We start from the raw sequence: 16,592 nt of genomic DNA, 5'->3' as shown, positions 1-16,592 counted from the left end.
TGAGCTGAATGCTTAGGATCATGCTGTTGATAATAACATATATCTCAGTGACTACAGGTTATGCTTGTGTTTGGTGACCTGAGAGGGTTTGAACAGACACTTTCTCTGTGGTGATCAATGTCAGATACCACAGCAATAGCACTCACAGGAATTTAGTACCAGTCAAAACCTGAATAGGAGACATATGAGCATGGACAGAGACAGAGAGAAAGAACAATTGTTGAAGAGGCTAAGCATGTGTGAGACAGAGGAAGACAGTGAGAGACAGAAAGAGAGGGGGGGGAGAGAGGGGGTGTGAAGTGGAAAAGAGGACACTGTGATATTAAAGCAGATATCTTGATTGACAGAAATAAGGAAACCAAATAGAGAGAATGTGAGTGAGAAACTGAGAAGCTAGGAGAGTCAGTGCAAGTCAATTTCAGAGAGAAAGTGAAGAATCAAGATAGAGAAAGAGTACATAAGAAGTCCATTCATCTAATGTGGATGAGAATCTTATATGATATTTGAATCGGTTCTCATCGAAGGCAGAGTAGGACTAATAGGTGTAGTACGTTATGAGTATGGAGGGTGCTCCGATTGTGGCCAAAGCTCTTAAGATTCTGATGGTTTCCATGGGAAGAGTAAGGCCTGATTTTCTCTGTCATATCCGGCTGAACTGAGATATACTTATTTTTGTAGACAACTTCCATTAAGCCATGTTAGTGGTCTCATTCTGTTGTATACCTCGTGCCAATTTCTTTGGATGGTTCTCAAGTGATGTACATACTACTGTAGTTTTCGGGATCAGGTATTGGCTTCGTCCCATCTTAAGATCTTTGTTGCATGGTAACCTCCAGGAATTCGGTGATAGAATTGGGAAAATTATGTCCCCAAACAGTTCCTTGGAGGAAAAATATCTCTGATATAGATTGTGAGGGCAAATTTCTAGAGGACGGAAGGAGTGCTGAGAGAGCCCAATTGTTCGATAAATTAAGAACTAACAACAATGCATCACAGTCTCCATGATTTGCAAGGAATCCAATAAAGTGGGGGAATGTGCTATTTGCTTTACTTTCAGGGACAGAGTCCCTGTCTCATACCGGAAAAGGACGGCTTGCAGAGGAACTGAGTATGGAACATCAGATGAAGTTGGAAGAAGACTAACATCGCCTGCCCTGAAGTCCTCAGTTGAAGCTCTCTTGCCTGAGGATACCTGAAGTGAAAGGTAAGAAACACTTGACTTTCCAAAGGAACTCAAAGTGCTCAGGTGTTGATGGAGCTCACAGGAGTTCCCAACCTTGAATCATGATCCTTTGGGACCTGGTTCAGGCTCACTGCCTGTGGCTACTCCTGTGATTGGAGAATAGGCCCATTGGTTCGTGGTAAAGGATGTGAATGTCTTGAATTCTGTTCGCTCACCAAACCTGATCTATTTTGAGTATACTAAGTGTCATGGCAGGGGGTACACCAGCGTGCTTGGATCGATGATGATTTCCAATAAAACATTCCTTGGAAAGCTGAACAAAATGAGTGAAAACTCAATACCGCCACTATCATCGTGACTGAGGTCCAGCACCTGGGATCACAAATGTCACTGAGGGACTCACATGGCCTCCATTCATTTTGCGAGACTTGAATCCAGTGAGAGAGCCTTCAGAATATTCTTTGCTTGCCTAAATCACCAGAAATCATGGCCTAAATCAAGGCTTCACCTTTTGCTCTAATGATAACATGCTTTCCGGTTGAGGAGATCATTTTCAGTATCTTGGAAGTTAGCGCTACCAACTCCATTAGCAATAATGTATAGTAGGTTGTGCGGAAAATGTAATTTTAGCGGGGGCAGCATAGTTGAACAATGTACACTGGAATGTCAGGAAATGTGTTTCTGTCCGTGTCTGAAGCCTTCGCATGAATGATGACACTTCTGTTTCATAAAACAGAGATACATAACGGAGAGGGTACAGGCGACATGTGGAATGAGGCAGTAGCAATTCTCAGGAACTATGGGAATGTGGACTCTTCCTGTGTGAAAACAAAGCTCTGTTTTCTTGAAAGACTGATTGTGGCCATGTCAATTAGGTTGGAAAGAGAGCCTTGGAATTTAAAAGGTTGGCATGTAGCCTTCTTGTCTGTGGATTCTAGAAGTGCCTGCTTTCAAATGTCCCAGGATTCATACCACCTTCATGGATTTATGGAGAACACCCATTTTAATCCTAGTTTCTATGTTTATTGTTGGGACATTTTTTGTCAGTCTATCCGGGTAGTTTGCCAGCACTTCTTATGGATTGTCTGTACCAAAATGGTCTGGACATACATGTCCTCCTCTTCTAGGATCTAAGAATGTGAGCATGCAAGTTTGAATCTTACACACACTCCTTCTAGGAATTTTATATTTTGGTAAGGCCATAGAAGATAGGCATGGAGTGTCTGCGGGATTATCTCTCCTTATGGTCTTGATGTAGCCTTGCTGAAGGTTAACTTGGAATTTTGGCTATGTGTTTTGGGGCTGATGGTAGTCCTGTTATCTTAGACATTGTTCTTTTCTCCAAGCAAATATCAACAAGAAATTGTGTTTCCATTTGATTATGAAAGTGAGCTGTATGCTTAGGATCATGCTGTTGATAATAACATATATCTCAGTGACTACAGGTTATGCTTGTGTTTGGTGACCTGAGAGGGTTTGAACAGACACTTTCTCTGTGGTGATCAATGTCAGATACCACAGCAATAGCACTCACAGGAATTTAGTACCAGTCAAAACCTGAATAGGAGACATATGAGCATGGACAGAGACAGAGAGAAAGAACAATTGTTGAAGAGGCTAAGCATGTGTGAGACAGAGGAAGACAGTGAGAGACAGAAAGAGAGGGGGGGGAGAGAGGGGGTGTGAAGTGGAAAAGAGGACACTGTGATATTAAAGCAGATATCTTGATTGACAGAAATAAGGAAACCAAATAGAGAGAATGTGAGTGAGAAACTGAGAAGCTAGGAGAGTCAGTGCAAGTCAATTTCAGAGAGAAAGTGAAGAATCAAGATAGAGAAAGAGTACATAAGAAGTCCATTCATCTAATGTGGATGAGAATCTTATATGATATTTGAATCGGTTCTCATCGAAGGCAGAGTAGGACTAATAGGTGTAGTACGTTATGAGTATGGAGGGTGCTCCGATTGTGGCCAAAGCTCTTAAGATTCTGATGGTTTCCATGGGAAGAGTAAGGCCTGATTTTCTCTGTCATATCCGGCTGAACTGAGATATACTTATTTTTGTAGACAACTTCCATTAAGCCATGTTAGTGGTCTCATTCTGTTGTATACCTCGTGCCAATTTCTTTGGATGGTTCTCAAGTGATGTACATACTACTGTAGTTTTCGGGATCAGGTATTGGCTTCGTCCCATCTTAAGATCTTTGTTGCATGGTAACCTCCAGGAATTCGGTGATAGAATTGGGAAAATTATGTCCCCAAACAGTTCCTTGGAGGAAAAATATCTCTGATATAGATTGTGAGGGCAAATTTCTAGAGGACGGAAGGAGTGCTGAGAGAGCCCAATTGTTCGATAAATTAAGAACTAACAACAATGCATCACAGTCTCCATGATTTGCAAGGAATCCAATAAAGTGGGGGAATGTGCTATTTGCTTTACTTTCAGGGACAGAGTCCCTGTCTCATACCGGAAAAGGACGGCTTGCAGAGGAACTGAGTATGGAACATCAGATGAAGTTGGAAGAAGACTAACATCGCCTGCCCTGAAGTCCTCAGTTGAAGCTCTCTTGCCTGAGGATACCTGAAGTGAAAGGTAAGAAACACTTGACTTTCCAAAGGAACTCAAAGTGCTCAGGTGTTGATGGAGCTCACAGGAGTTCCCAACCTTGAATCATGATCCTTTGGGACCTGGTTCAGGCTCACTGCCTGTGGCTACTCCTGTGATTGGAGAATAGGCCCATTGGTTCGTGGTAAAGGATGTGAATGTCTTGAATTCTGTTCGCTCACCAAACCTGATCTATTTTGAGTATACTAAGTGTCATGGCAGGGGGTACACCAGCGTGCTTGGATCGATGATGATTTCCAATAAAACATTCCTTGGAAAGCTGAACAAAATGAGTGAAAACTCAATACCGCCACTATCATCGTGACTGAGGTCCAGCACCTGGGATCACAAATGTCACTGAGGGACTCACATGGCCTCCATTCATTTTGCGAGACTTGAATCCAGTGAGAGAGCCTTCAGAATATTCTTTGCTTGCCTAAATCACCAGAAATCATGGCCTAAATCAAGGCTTCACCTTTTGCTCTAATGATAACATGCTTTCCGGTTGAGGAGATCATTTTCAGTATCTTGGAAGTTAGCGCTACCAACTCCATTAGCAATAATGTATAGTAGGTTGTGCGGAAAATGTAAGTTTAGCGGGGGCAGCATAGTTGAACAATGTACACTGGAATGTCAGGAAATGTGTTTCTGTCCGTGTCTGAAGCCTTCGCATGAATGATGACACTTCTGTTTCATAAAACAGAGATACATAACGGAGAGGGTACAGGCGACATGTGGAATGAGGCAGTAGCAATTCTCAGGAACTATGGGAATGTGGACTCTTCCTGTGTGAAAACAAAGCTCTGTTTTCTTGAAAGACTGATTGTGGCCATGTCAATTAGGTTGGAAAGAGAGCCTTGGAATTTAAAAGGTTGGCATGTAGCCTTCTTGTCTGTGGATTCTAGAAGTGCATGCTTTCAAATGTCCCAGGATTCATACCACCTTCATGGATTTATGGAGAACACCCATTTTAATCCTAGTTTCTATGTTTATTGTTGGGACATTTTTTGTCAGTCTATCCGGGTAGTTTGCCAGCACTTCTTATGGATTGTCTGTACCAAAATGGTCTGGACATACATGTCCTCCTCTTCTAGGATCTAAGAATGTGAGCATGCAAGTTTGAATCTTACACACACTCCTTCTAGGAATTTTATATTTTGGTAAGGCCATAGAAGATAGGCATGGAGTGTCTGCGGGATTATCTCTCCTTATGGTCTTGATGTAGCCTTGCTGAAGGTTAACTTGGAATTTTGGCTATGTGTTTTGGGGCTGATGGTAGTCCTGTTATCTTAGACATTGTTCTTTTCTCCAAGCAAATATCAACAAGAAATTGTGTTTCCATTTGATTATGAAAGTGAGCTGTATGGTTAGGATCATGCTGTTGATAATAACATATATCTCAGTGACTACAGGTTATGCTTGTGTTTGGTGACCTGAGAGGGTTTGAACAGACACTTTCTCTGTGGTGATCAATGTCAGATACCACAGCAATAGCACTCACAGGAATTTAGTACCAGTCAAAACCTGAATAGGAGACATATGAGCATGGACAGAGACAGAGAGAAAGAACAATTGTTGAAGAGGCTAAGCATGTGTGAGACAGAGGAAGACAGTGAGAGACAGAAAGAGAGGGGGGGGAGAGAGGGGGTGTGAAGTGGAAAAGAGGACACTGTGATATTAAAGCAGATATCTTGATTGACAGAAATAAGGAAACCAAATAGAGAGAATGTGAGTGAGAAACTGAGAAGCTAGGAGAGTCAGTGCAAGTCAATTTCAGAGAGAAAGTGAAGAATCAAGATAGAGAAAGAGTACATAAGAAGTCCATTCATCTAATGTGGATGAGAATCTTATATGATATTTGAATCGGTTCTCATCGAAGGCAGAGTAGGACTAATAGGTGTAGTATGTTATGAGTATGGAGGGTGCTCCGATTGTGGCCAAAGCTCTTAAGATTCTGATGGTTTCCATGGGAAGAGTAAGGCCTGATTTTCTCTGTCATATCCGGCTGAACTGAGATATACTTATTTTTGTAGACAACTTCCATTAAGCCATGTTAGTGGTCTCATTCTGTTGTATACCTCATGCCAATTTCTTTGGATGGTTCTCAAGTGATGTACATACTACTGTAGTTTTCGGGATCAGGTATTGGCTTCGTCCCATCTTAAGATCTTTGTTGCATGGTAACCTCCAGGAATTCGGTGATAGAATTGGGAAAATTATGTCCCCAAACAGTTCCTTGGAGGAAAAATATCTCTGATATAGATTGTGAGGGCAAATTTCTAGAGGACGGAAGGAGTGCTGAGAGAGCCCAATTGTTCGATAAATTAAGAACTAACAACAATGCATCACAGTCTCCATGATTTGCAAGGAATCCAATAAAGTGGGGGAATGTGCTATTTGCTTTACTTTCAGGGACAGAGTCCCTGTCTCATACCGGAAAAGGACGGCTTGCAGAGGAACTGAGTATGGAACATCAGATGAAGTTGGAAGAAGACTAACATCGCCTGCCCTGAAGTCCTCAGTTGAAGCTCTCTTGCCTGAGGATACCTGAAGTGAAAGGTAAGAAACACTTGACTTTCCAAAGGAACTCAAAGTGCTCAGGTGTTGATGGAGCTCACAGGAGTTCCCAACCTTGAATCATGATCCTTTGGGACCTGGTTCAGGCTCACTGCCTGTGGCTACTCCTGTGATTGGAGAATAGGCCCATTGGTTCGTGGTAAAGGATGTGAATGTCTTGAATTCTGTTCGCTCACCAAACCTGATCTATTTTGAGTATACTAAGTGTCATGGCAGGGGGTACACCAGCGTGCTTGGATCGATGATGATTTCCAATAAAACATTCCTTGGAAAGCTGAACAAAATGAGTGAAAACTCAATACCGCCACTATCATCGTGACTGAGGTCCAGCACCTGGGATCACAAATGTCACTGAGGGACTCACATGGCCTCCATTCATCTTGCGAGACTTGAATCCAGTGAGAGAGCCTTCAGAATATTCTTTGCTTGCCTAAATCACCAGAAATCATGGCCTAAATCAAGGCTTCACCTTTTGCTCTAATGATAACATGCTTTCCGGTTGAGGAGATCATTTTCAGTATCTTGGAAGTTAGCGCTACCAACTCCATTAGCAATAATGTATAGTAGGTTGTGCGGAAAATGTAAGTTTAGCGGGGGCAGCATAGTTGAACAATGTACACTGGAATGTCAGGAAATGTGTTTCTGTCCGTGTCTGAAGCCTTCGCATGAATGATGACACTTCTGTTTCATAAAACAGAGATACATAACGGAGAGGGTACAGGCGACATGTGGAATGAGGCAGTAGCAATTCTCAGGAACTATGGGAATGTGGACTCTTCCTGTGTGAAAACAAAGCTCTGTTTTCTTGAAAGACTGATTGTGGCCATGTCAATTAGGTTGGAAAGAGAGCCTTGGAATTTAAAAGGTTGGCATGTAGCCTTCTTGTCTGTGGATTCTAGAAGTGCATGCTTTCAAATGTCCCAGGATTCATACCACCTTCATGGATTTATGGAGAACACCCATTTTAATCCTAGTTTCTATGTTTATTGTTGGGACATTTTTTGTCAGTCTATCCGGGTAGTTTGCCAGCACTTCTTATGGATTGTCTGTACCAAAATGGTCTGGACATACATGTCCTCCTCTTCTAGGATCTAAGAATGTGAGCATGCAAGTTTGAATCTTACACACACTCCTTCTAGGAATTTTATATTTTGGTAAGGCCATAGAAGATAGGCATGGAGTGTCTGCGGGATTATCTCTCCTTATGGTCTTGATGTAGCCTTGCTGAAGGTTAACTTGGAATTTTGGCTATGTGTTTTGGGGCTGATGGTAGTCCTGTTATCTTAGACATTGTTCTTTTCTCCAAGCAAATATCAACAAGAAATTGTGTTTCCATTTGATTATGAAAGTGAGCTGTATGCTTAGGATCATGCTGTTGATAATAACATATATCTCAGTGACTACAGGTTATGCTTGTGTTTGGTGACCTGAGAGGGTTTGAACAGACACTTTCTCTGTGGTGATCAATGTCAGATACCACAGCAATAGCACTCACAGGAATTTAGTACCAGTCAAAACCTGAATAGGAGACATATGAGCATGGACAGAGACAGAGAGAAAGAACAATTGTTGAAGAGGCTAAGCATGTGTGAGACAGAGGAAGACAGTGAGAGACAGAAAGAGAGGGGGGGGAGAGAGGGGGTGTGAAGTGGAAAAGAGGACACTGTGATATTAAAGCAGATATCTTGATTGACAGAAATAAGGAAACCAAATAGAGAGAATGTGAGTGAGAAACTGAGAAGCTAGGAGAGTCAGTGCAAGTCAATTTCAGAGAGAAAGTGAAGAATCAAGATAGAGAAAGAGTACATAAGAAGTCCATTCATCTAATGTGGATGAGAATCTTATATGATATTTGAATCGGTTCTCATCGAAGGCAGAGTAGGACTAATAGGTGTAGTATGTTATGAGTATGGAGGGTGCTCCGATTGTGGCCAAAGCTCTTAAGATTCTGATGGTTTCCATGGGAAGAGTAAGGCCTGATTTTCTCTGTCATATCCGGCTGAACTGAGATATACTTATTTTTGTAGACAACTTCCATTAAGCCATGTTAGTGGTCTCATTCTGTTGTATACCTCGTGCCAATTTCTTTGGATGGTTCTCAAGTGATGTACATACTACTGTAGTTTTCGGGATCAGGTATTGGCTTCGTCCCATCTTAAGATCTTTGTTGCATGGTAACCTCCAGGAATTCGGTGATAGAATTGGGAAAATTATGTCCCCAAACAGTTCCTTGGAGGAAAAATATCTCTGATATAGATTGTGAGGGCAAATTTCTAGAGGACGGAAGGAGTGCTGAGAGAGCCCAATTGTTCGATAAATTAAGAACTAACAACAATGCATCACAGTCTCCATGATTTGCAAGGAATCCAATAAAGTGGGGGAATGTGCTATTTGCTTTACTTTCAGGGACAGAGTCCCTGTCTCATACCGGAAAAGGACGGCTTGCAGAGGAACTGAGTATGGAACATCAGATGAAGTTGGAAGAAGACTAACATCGCCTGCCCTGAAGTCCTCAGTTGAAGCTCTCTTGCCTGAGGATACCTGAAGTGAAAGGTAAGAAACACTTGACTTTCCAAAGGAACTCAAAGTGCTCAGGTGTTGATGGAGCTCACAGGAGTTCCCAACCTTGAATCATGATCCTTTGGGACCTGGTTCAGGCTCACTGCCTGTGGCTACTCCTGTGATTGGAGAATAGGCCCATTGGTTCGTGGTAAAGGATGTGAATGTCTTGAATTCTGTTCGCTCACCAAACCTGATCTATTTTGAGTATACTAAGTGTCATGGCAGGGGGTACACCAGCGTGCTTGGATCGATGATGATTTCCAATAAAACATTCCTTGGAAAGCTGAACAAAATGAGTGAAAACTCAATACCGCCACTATCATCGTGACTGAGGTCCAGCACCTGGGATCACAAATGTCACTGAGGGACTCACATGGCCTCCATTCATTTTGCGAGACTTGAATCCAGTGAGAGAGCCTTCAGAATATTCTTTGCTTGCCTAAATCACCAGAAATCATGGCCTAAATCAAGGCTTCACCTTTTGCTCTAATGATAACATGCTTTCCGGTTGAGGAGATCATTTTCAGTATCTTGGAAGTTAGCGCTACCAACTCCATTAGCAATAATGTATAGTAGGTTGTGCGGAAAATGTAAGTTTAGCGGGGGCAGCATAGTTGAACAATGTACACTGGAATGTCAGGAAATGTGTTTCTGTCCGTGTCTGAAGCCTTCGCATGAATGATGACACTTCTGTTTCATAAAACAGAGATACATAACGGAGAGGGTACAGGCGACATGTGGAATGAGGCAGTAGCAATTCTCAGGAACTATGGGAATGTGGACTCTTCCTGTGTGAAAACAAAGCTCTGTTTTCTTGAAAGACTGATTGTGGCCATGTCAATTAGGTTGGAAAGAGAGCCTTGGAATTTAAAAGGTTGGCATGTAGCCTTCTTGTCTGTGGATTCTAGAAGTGCATGCTTTCAAATGTCCCAGGATTCATACCACCTTCATGGATTTATGGAGAACACCCATTTTAATCCTAGTTTCTATGTTTATTGTTGGGACATTTTTTGTCAGTCTATCCGGGTAGTTTGCCAGCACTTCTTATGGATTGTCTGTACCAAAATGGTCTGGACATACATGTCCTCCTCTTCTAGGATCTAAGAATGTGAGCATGCAAGTTTGAATCTTACACACACTCCTTCTAGGAATTTTATATTTTGGTAAGGCCATAGAAGATAGGCATGGAGTGTCTGCGGGATTATCTCTCCTTATGGTCTTGATGTAGTCTTGCTGAAGGTTAACTTGGAATTTTGGCTATGTGTTTTGGGGCTGATGGTAGTCCTGTTATCTTAGACATTGTTCTTTTCTCCAAGCAAATATCAACAAGAAATTGTGTTTCCATTTGATTATGAAAGTGAGCTGTATGCTTAGGATCATGCTGTTGATAATAACATATATCTCAGTGACTACAGGTTATGCTTGTGTTTGGTGACCTGAGAGGGTTTGAACAGACACTTTCTCTGTGGTGATCAATGTCAGATACCACAGCAATAGCACTCACAGGAATTTAGTACCAGTCAAAACCTGAATAGGAGACATATGAGCATGGACAGAGACAGAGAGAAAGAACAATTGTTGAAGAGGCTAAGCATGTGTGAGACAGAGGAAGACAGTGAGAGACAGAAAGAGAGGGGGGGGAGAGAGGGGGTGTGAAGTGGAAAAGAGGACACTGTGATATTAAAGCAGATATCTTGATTGACAGAAATAAGGAAACCAAATAGAGAGAATGTGAGTGAGAAACTGAGAAGCTAGGAGAGTCAGTGCAAGTCAATTTCAGAGAGAAAGTGAAGAATCAAGATAGAGAAAGAGTACATAAGAAGTCCATTCATCTAATGTGGATGAGAATCTTATATGATATTTGAATCGGTTCTCATCGAAGGCAGAGTAGGACTAATAGGTGTAGTATGTTATGAGTATGGAGGGTGCTCCGATTGTGGCCAAAGCTCTTAAGATTCTGATGGTTTCCATGGGAAGAGTAAGGCCTGATTTTCTCTGTCATATCCGGCTGAACTGAGATATACTTATTTTTGTAGACAACTTCCATTAAGCCATGTTAGTGGTCTCATTCTGTTGTATACCTCGTGCCAATTTCTTTGGATGGTTCTCAAGTGATGTACATACTACTGTAGTTTTCGGGATCAGGTATTGGCTTCGTCCCATCTTAAGATCTTTGTTGCATGGTAACCTCCAGGAATTCGGTGATAGAATTGGGAAAATTATGTCCCCAAACAGTTCCTTGGAGGAAAAATATCTCTGATATAGATTGTGAGGGCAAATTTCTAGAGGACGGAAGGAGTGCTGAGAGAGCCCAATTGTTCGATAAATTAAGAACTAACAACAATGCATCACAGTCTCCATGATTTGCAAGGAATCCAATAAAGTGGGGGAATGTGCTATTTGCTTTACTTTCAGGGACAGAGTCCCTGTCTCATACCGGAAAAGGACGGCTTGCAGAGGAACTGAGTATGGAACATCAGATGAAGTTGGAAGAAGACTAACATCGCCTGCCCTGAAGTCCTCAGTTGAAGCTCTCTTGCCTGAGGATACCTGAAGTGAAAGGTAAGAAACACTTGACTTTCCAAAGGAACTCAAAGTGCTCAGGTGTTGATGGAGCTCACAGGAGTTCCCAACCTTGAATCATGATCCTATGGGACCTGGTTCAGGCTCACTGCCTGTGGCTACTCCTGTGATTGGAGAATAGGCCCATTGGTTCGTGGTAAAGGATGTGAATGTCTTGAATTCTGTTCGCTCACCAAACCTGATCTATTTTGAGTATACTAAGTGTCATGGCAGGGGGTACACCAGCGTGCTTGGATCGATGATGATTTCCAATAAAACATTCCTTGGAAAGCTGAACAAAATGAGTGAAAACTCAATACCGCCACTATCATCGTGACTGAGGTCCAGCACCTGGGATCACAAATGTCACTGAGGGACTCACATGGCCTCCATTCATCTTGCGAGACTTGAATCCAGTGAGAGAGCCTTCAGAATATTCTTTGCTTGCCTAAATCACCAGAAATCATGGCCTAAATCAAGGCTTCACCTTTTGCTCTAATGATAACATGCTTTCCGGTTGAGGAGATCATTTTCAGTATCTTGGAAGTTAGCGCTACCAAATCCATTAGCAATAATGTATAGTAGGTTGTGCGGAAAATGTAAGTTTAGCGGGGGCAGCATAGTTCAACAATGTACACTGGAATGTCAGGAAATGTGTTTTTGTCCGTGTCTGAAGCCTTCGCATGAATGATGACACTTCTGTTTCATAAAACAGAGATACATAACGGGAAGGTTACAGGCGACATGTGGAATTAGGCAGTAGCAATTATCAGGAACTATGGGAATGTGGACTCTTCCTGTGTGAAAACAAAGCTCTGTTTTCTTGAAAGACTGATTGTGGCCATGTCAATTAGGTTGGAAAGAGAGCCTTGGAATTTAAAAGGTTGGCATGCAGCCTTCTTGTCTGTGGATTCTAGAAGTGCATGCTTTCAAATGTCCCAGGATTCATACCACCTTCATGGATTTATGGAGAACACCCATTTTAATCCTAGTTTCTATGTTTATTGTTGGGACATTTTTTGTCAGTCTATCCGGGGAGTTTGCCAGCAGTTCTTATAGATTGTCTGTACCAAAATGGTCTGGACATACATGTCCTCCTCTTCTAGGATCTAAGAATGTGAGCATGCAAGTTTGAATCTTACACACACTCCTTCTAGGAATTTTATATTTTGGTAAGGCCATAGAAGATAGGCATGGAGTGTCTGCGGGATTATCTCTCCTTATGGTCTTGATGTAGCCTTGCTGAATGTTAACTTGGAATTTTGGCTATGTGTTTTGGGGCTGATGGTAGTCCTGTTATCTTAGACATTGTTCTTTTCTCCAAGCAAATATCAACAAGAAATTGTGTTTCCATTTGATTATGAAAGTGAGCTGTATGCTTAGGATCATGCTGTTGATAATAACATATATCTCAGTGACTACAGGTTATGCTTGTGTTTGGTGACCTGAGAGGGTTTGAACAGACACTTTCTCTGTGGTGATCAATGTCAGATACCACAGCAATAGCACTCACAGGAATTTAGTACCAGTCAAAACCTGAATAGGAGACATATGAGCATGGACAGAGACAGAGAGAAAGAACAATTGTTGAAGAGGCTAAGCATGTGTGAGACAGAGGAAGACAGTGAGAGACAGAAAGAGAGGGGGGGGAGAGAGGGGGTGTGAAGTGGAAAAGAGGACACTGTGATATTAAAGCAGATATCTTGATTGACAGAAATAAGGAAACCAAATAGAGAGAATGTGAGTGAGAAACTGAGAAGCTAGGAGAGTCAGTGCAAGTCAATTTCAGAGAGAAAGTGAAGAATCAAGATAGAGAAAGAGTACATAAGAAGTCCATTCATCTAATGTGGATGAGAATCTTATATGATATTTGAATCGGTTCTCATCGAAGGCAGAGTAGGACTAATAGGTGTAGTATGTTATGAGTATGGAGTGTGCTCCGATTGTAGCCAAAGCTCTTAAGATTCTGATGGTTTCCATGGGAAGAGTAAGGCCTGATTTTCTCTGTCATATCCGGCTGAACTGAGATATACTTATTTTTGTAGACAACTTCCATTAAGCCATGTTAGTGGTCTCATTCTGTTGTATACCTCGTGCCAATTTCTTTGGATGGTTCTCAAGTGATGTACATACTACTGTAGTTTTCGGGATCAGGTATTGGCTTCGTCCCATCTTAAGATCTTTGTTGCATGGTAACCTCCAGGAATTCGGTGATAGAATTGGGAAAATTATGTCCCCAAACAGTTCCTTGGAGGAAAAATATCTCTGATATAGATTGTGAGGGCAAATTTCTAGAGGACGGAAGGAGTGCTGAGAGAGCCCAATTGTTCGATAAATTAAGAACTAACAACAATGCATCACAGTCTCCATGATTTGCAAGGAATCCAATAAAGTGGGGGAATGTGCTATTTGCTTTACTTTCAGGGACAGAGTCCCTGTCTCATACCGGAAAAGGACGGCTTGCAGAGGAACTGAGTATGGAACATCAGATGAAGTTGGAAGAAGACTAACATCGCCTGCCCTGAAGTCCTCAGTTGAAGCTCTCTTGCCTGAGGATACCTGAAGTGAAAGGTAAGAAACACTTGACTTTCCAAAGGAACTCAAAGTGCTCAGGTGTTGATGGAGCTCACAGGAGTTCCCAACCTTGAATCATGATCCTTTGGGACCTGGTTCAGGCTCACTGCCTGTGGCTACTCCTGTGATTGGAGAATAGGCCCATTGGTTCGTGGTAAAGGATGTGAATGTCTTGAATTCTGTTCGCTCACCAAACCTGATCTATTTTGAGTATACTAAGTGTCATGGCAGGGGGTACACCAGCGTGCTTGGATCGATGATGATTTCCAATAAAACATTCCTTGGAAAGCTGAACAAAATGAGTGAAAACTCAATACCGCCACTATCATCGTGACTGAGGTCCAGCACCTGGGATCACAAATGTCACTGAGGGACTCACATGGCCTCCATTCATTTTGCGAGACTTGAATCCAGTGAGAGAGCCTTCAGAATATTCTTTGCTTGCCTAAATCACCAGAAATCATGGCCTAAATCAAGGCTTCACCTTTTGCTCTAATGATAACATGCTTTCCGGTTGAGGAGATCATTTTCAGTATCTTGGAAGTTAGCGCTACCAACTCCATTAGCAATAATGTATAGTAGGTTGTGCGGAAAATGTAAGTTTAGCGGGGGCAGCATAGTTGAACAATGTACACTGGAATGTCAGGAAATGTGTTTCTGTCCGTGTCTGAAGCCTTCGCATGAATGATGACACTTCTGTTTCATAAAACAGAGATACATAACGGAGAGGGTACAGGCGACATGTGGAATGAGGCAGTAGCAATTCTCAGGAACTATGGGAATGTGGACTCTTCCTGTGTGAAAACAAAGCTCTGTTTTCTTGAAAGACTGATTGTGGCCATGTCAATTAGGTTGGAAAGAGAGCCTTGGAATTTAAAAGGTTGGCATGTAGCCTTCTTGTCTGTGGATTCTAGAAGTGCATGCTTTCAAATGTCCCAGGATTCATACCACCTTCATGGATTTATGGAGAACACCCATTTTAATCCTAGTTTCTATGTTTATTGTTGGGACATTTTTTGTCAGTCTATCCGGGTAGTTTGCCAGCACTTCTTATGGATTGTCTGTACCAAAATGGTCTGGACATACATGTCCTCCTCTTCTAGGATCTAAGAATGTGAGCATGCAAGTTTGAATCTTACACACACTCCTTCTAGGAATTTTATATTTTGGTAAGGCCATAGAAGATAGGCATGGAGTGTCTGCGGGATTATCTCTCCTTATGGTCTTGATGTAGCCTTGCTGAAGGTTAACTTGGAATTTTGGCTATGTGTTTTGGGGCTGATGGTAGTCCTGTTATCTTAGACATTGTTCTTTTCTCCAAGCAAATATCAACAAGAAATTGTGTTTCCATTTGATTATGAAAGTGAGCTGTATGCTTAGGATCATGCTGTTGATAATAACATATATCTCAGTGACTACAGGTTATGCTTGTGTTTGGTGACCTGAGAGGGTTTGAACAGACACTTTCTCTGTGGTGATCAATGTCAGATACCACAGCAATAGCACTCACAGGAATTTAGTACCAGTCAAAACCTGAATAGGAGACATATGAGCATGGACAGAGACAGAGAGAAAGAACAATTGTTGAAGAGGCTAAGCATGTGTGAGACAGAGGAAGACAGTGAGAGACAGAAAGAGAGGGGGGGGAGAGAGGGGGTGTGAAGTGGAAAAGAGGACACTGTGATATTAAAGCAGATATCTTGATTGACAGAAATAAGGAAACCAAATAGAGAGAATGTGAGTGAGAAACTGAGAAGCTAGGAGAGTCAGTGCAAGTCAATTTCAGAGAGAAAGTGAAGAATCAAGATAGAGAAAGAGTACATAAGAAGTCCATTCATCTAATGTGGATGAGAATCTTATATGATATTTGAATCGGTTCTCATCGAAGGCAGAGTAGGACTAATAGGTGTAGTATGTTATGAGTATGGAGGGTGCTCCGATTGTGGCCAAAGCTCTTAAGATTCTGATGGTTTCCATGGGAAGAGTAAGGCCTGATTTTCTCTGTCATATCCGGCTGAACTGAGATATACTTATTTTTGTAGACAACTTCCATTAAGCCATGTTAGTGGTCTCATTCTGTTGTATACCTCGTGCCAATTTCTTTGGATGGTTCTCAAGTGATGTACATACTACTGTAGTTTTCGGGATCAGGTATTGGCTTCGTCCCATCTTAAGATCTTTGTTGCATGGTAACCTCCAGGAATTCGGTGATAGAATTGGGAAAATTATGTCCCCAAACAGTTCCTTGGAGGAAAAATATCTCTGATATAGATTGTGAGGGCAAATTTCTAGAGGACGGAAGGAGTGCTGAGAGAGCCCAATTGTTCGATAAATTAATAACTAACAACAATGCATCACAGTCTCCATGATTTGCAAGGAATCCAATAAAGTGGGGGAATGTGCTATTTGCTTTACTTTCAGGGACAGAGTCCCTGTCTCATACCGGAAAAGGACGGCTTGCAGAGGAACTGAGTATGGAACATCAGATGAAGTTGGAAGAAGACTAACATCGCCTGCCCTGAAGTCCTCA

General features: G+C 42.0%; 6 non-coding genes across 6 annotated transcripts; all 6 read left to right on the top strand.

Annotated features, from left to right (window-relative positions):
• The first annotated feature begins 1,457 nt into the window (after positions 1–1,457).
• On the top strand, positions 1,458–1,550 carry LOC134485455 (small nucleolar RNA SNORD116). The gene has a single exon (XR_010063494.1). It is a non-coding gene; the product is annotated as a small nucleolar RNA SNORD116 (small nucleolar RNA).
• A 2,478-nt stretch (positions 1,551–4,028) lies between these two features.
• LOC134485454 (small nucleolar RNA SNORD116) lies at positions 4,029–4,121 on the top strand. The gene has a single exon (XR_010063493.1). It is a non-coding gene; the product is annotated as a small nucleolar RNA SNORD116 (small nucleolar RNA).
• A 2,478-nt stretch (positions 4,122–6,599) lies between these two features.
• LOC134485453 (small nucleolar RNA SNORD116) lies at positions 6,600–6,692 on the top strand. Its single transcript, XR_010063492.1, has one exon. It is a non-coding gene; the product is annotated as a small nucleolar RNA SNORD116 (small nucleolar RNA).
• Positions 6,693–9,170: 2,478 nt separating this feature from the next.
• LOC134485452 (small nucleolar RNA SNORD116) lies at positions 9,171–9,263 on the top strand. Its single transcript, XR_010063491.1, has one exon. It is a non-coding gene; the product is annotated as a small nucleolar RNA SNORD116 (small nucleolar RNA).
• Positions 9,264–11,741: 2,478 nt separating this feature from the next.
• On the top strand, positions 11,742–11,834 carry LOC134485451 (small nucleolar RNA SNORD116). Its single transcript, XR_010063490.1, has one exon. It is a non-coding gene; the product is annotated as a small nucleolar RNA SNORD116 (small nucleolar RNA).
• A 2,478-nt stretch (positions 11,835–14,312) lies between these two features.
• Positions 14,313–14,405, top strand: LOC134485450 (small nucleolar RNA SNORD116). Its single transcript, XR_010063489.1, has one exon. It is a non-coding gene; the product is annotated as a small nucleolar RNA SNORD116 (small nucleolar RNA).
• Positions 14,406–16,592: the final 2,187 nt, after the last annotated feature.

Source organism: Rattus norvegicus, chromosome 1 (assembly GCF_036323735.1).
Source record: "Rattus norvegicus strain BN/NHsdMcwi chromosome 1, GRCr8, whole genome shotgun sequence".
Lineage (NCBI taxonomy): Eukaryota > Metazoa > Chordata > Mammalia > Rodentia > Muridae > Rattus > Rattus norvegicus.
Note: the sequence above shows the minus strand (reverse complement) of the source record. Positions and strands in the feature narration are given on the sequence as shown.